The following is a 2,701-nucleotide window of genomic DNA, read 5'->3' on the forward strand; positions in this document are numbered from 1 at the left end:
GTATCGTATCGTATATTGTCCCACTCTTGTATTTCACAAGGCATCATTTCTGGTGAAGGTGCGAGGATATTCTGGGAATGTAAACTTTCATCTCATCATTTTCATTAATTTGTACTTCCAGCATTTAATTCTGCTAATCTTATTCTTTAATCCCTATATTTTAGTAATTTCCTCACGTGGTTGGAAGCATGCATGTCTTGCATGAAACTAAACAAAACAAAACAAAACGAACGAGACAAAACAAAACAAAACGAAACAAAACAAGAATCCTCATAGGACATTGACGTCATATAATTCTTTAATCCATAATTATTAATATTAATCATTTTCAATTTTGTTTTTGTTGCTCCTTCCCTTTCGTCCCTTTCTATCACGTTTTTTTAGAATGGCCTCTTTTACCATCTTTTTCCATCTCATTTTTGATAAGCTATGCGCCAATAGATAAGAATGACATATTTAATTTATATTCTTCAATTTCGTCTATGATCTCATTTGCCCAATTTTTTCCCCCATATTTTAATTGCTGTAACAACACTCTTCTCATTAAACGTTCTTGCTCTAAATCTATTATGTATTGTAATAACATTAATCTTTTATAATAAATTTTGTCAAGAATTGCACTTGGTATTATACCTAGTGTTTCGACACTTCATGACGGGACTATTTTCGAATCTTCCGAATCTCACGGATTCAGGTTATCGGTCGCCATCACAGTGGCAGTATATTTATGCGTTCACAGTGCCGTACAAATGATATCCATTGTTGTCACTGTTCTCAGACCATAGTCACAGCTAGGTACACAGAACCTCGATCATTAATGCTGTTTCAGTATTTATAGTTACCCGTAATAAAAGTAGCACAAGCGATGACGTTGCGTCTACGCAAGGTAGACCGACGAACGTCGAAAAACACCCTAGCAGCGTGCTAATACGCACACATAATAAAAACTCATTCTAAGATTTTGAACAAAATTGATTCATACCAAAATTAATAGAAGTCTAGAGTTTTCAAGTACGATGGAAATAGAGATAGGTGTCTTAACTTTCAATATTATTACGAATTTTTTTATTTTTGAGTAAAATCATCGGGTACTACATTGTCTAGAATTGGCGTATGTGCACAGTGATCCGGTTAAAATGATTCCCGCAGCATATATAAGCTGCAGCGCGTACATACGGCGTCACTCGAAGGTTGGCGTACCGCTTGAAAGAAGGAGTTTCTGTGTCAGGGATTTCGCGAGAGTTTTCTGTTAGAGGGCTTTTTCGATTGTTTCAATTGATTATCTGGCTTTTCTGTTCAGTTTTCGTGTCGTACTCATGGTCTTCAATATAGATTTTGATCGTTAGAGCTTTTCGTTAGAAACACTGTTGCTTACGGTCGAACTGCAATTTGTAGGGTTGCCTCGAATCCATCAACTCAGCCGCTCCTGGAGGCTGGAGACCGAAGAGGCACATTTGTAAGGTGAATATATTACGATATTTTCACGTGTTAGCACGGCAGTTTTAGCGTCATCTGACCGAAGGAAGGCAGCTACTGCAACTTGCAAGCCAACAGCCGTTGCCGAGGACGGACCAGTTTATTACCGCCGGCCATCGTTGCTACCTGCCACGACTGTCGAACAATATGAAGGTGAGCGAGTTTCCACTATCGTCTTTTGTCGAAGACGGCGACATCACCAAGCTACTTGAACTTTCGATAAAGAAGAAACGCGTAGTAAAGCGTAGGAGGTGTGCTGATCTACGGAGAGAGGTGTTATTGCAAGCTACAGTTAAGCAAGCATGTGATGAGATTAGCCAGACCTTGGAGAGGCTCCACGAAAACAACCCACCGCAGGACAGTGGCTGGGAAGACTCAGAACTTGCATTCCCTTTGTCCAAGGATGAGAGTGCATGGGCAAATCAAAATGGCTGCCATCTTACCTCGCCATTAGAGCTCGGCCAACCAGGGACCTCAACAAAGTGTGATATTAATCAAAACGTGCCTTCCCATGGATGCAGTGATACTGTTGAAGACATCTTTGGACTTGATCAGTTCTTTAGAAATGTAAAGTCCCAAGAAACATGATGCATACATGTTTATTTGCAGTAATTATTAATCATGTACTATTTATGGAATATTTCTCTTTTTCCAGATATGTATTTCGAGCAAGATGGCAATCAAACCCAGGCTGCCGCTTCACATGGGTTCACCCCATTGTTGCTTCACAATAATCCTGGCGTCTCGTAAAACCTTTCAAGTGATGTATTTCGATGTATAAAACTCAGGAATGTCTTTCATAGTGGAAAGTGAAGGTAGTATTGTAAATAAGGCAAATGGAAGTATGTGGATATTAAAACTGTAAATATGTGGTTTTGTAAGAGTATGAATGTGTTCTGGGAGAGTTTTTTTGCGAGTGTTTTGGGTGGGGGAGGGGGTGTCTAATGTGTGGCTTTTTTCTTGTAGCTGCTTCAAGGAACGCTCATTGGAGCAGACCTGGGTTACGCCAACTCGTTAATCACTGGCAGGATGAATTTTGAGCCACCCGGTTGGTTAGGAAATTGTTCCGTCCATCGTGGTCTAGTACTAGTAGTCTGTTGACAGTATTTGGAATAAACCCTGTGGTGTCGTTTGGCATTTGAAACCTAGCAGCTATTTGAATGTGAGAGGAGTTTTTCGGTTGTTGGTTGGGGTGGGTTTCTATTCTTCTTACAGATGAACTGAT

The 2,701-nt window shown here is 39.9% G+C and overlaps 1 long non-coding RNA gene across 2 annotated transcripts; it reads left to right on the plus strand.

Annotated features, from left to right (window-relative positions):
- Nucleotides 1–1,165: 1,165 nt before the first annotated feature.
- On the plus strand, nt 1,166–2,362 carry LOC106805760. Of its 2 annotated transcripts, none has more exons than XR_001393465.1 (2): nt 1,166–1,629; nt 2,132–2,362. It is a non-coding gene; the product is annotated as an uncharacterized LOC106805760 (long non-coding RNA). The 2 variants fall into 2 exon arrangements; XR_001393464.1 differs by having other exon boundaries at nt 1,169–1,461.
- Nucleotides 2,363–2,701: the final 339 nt, after the last annotated feature.

This window comes from Priapulus caudatus, unplaced genomic scaffold, assembly GCF_000485595.1.
Source record: "Priapulus caudatus unplaced genomic scaffold, Priapulus_caudatus-5.0.1 Scaffold7, whole genome shotgun sequence".
Lineage (NCBI taxonomy): Eukaryota > Metazoa > Priapulida > Priapulimorpha > Priapulimorphida > Priapulidae > Priapulus > Priapulus caudatus.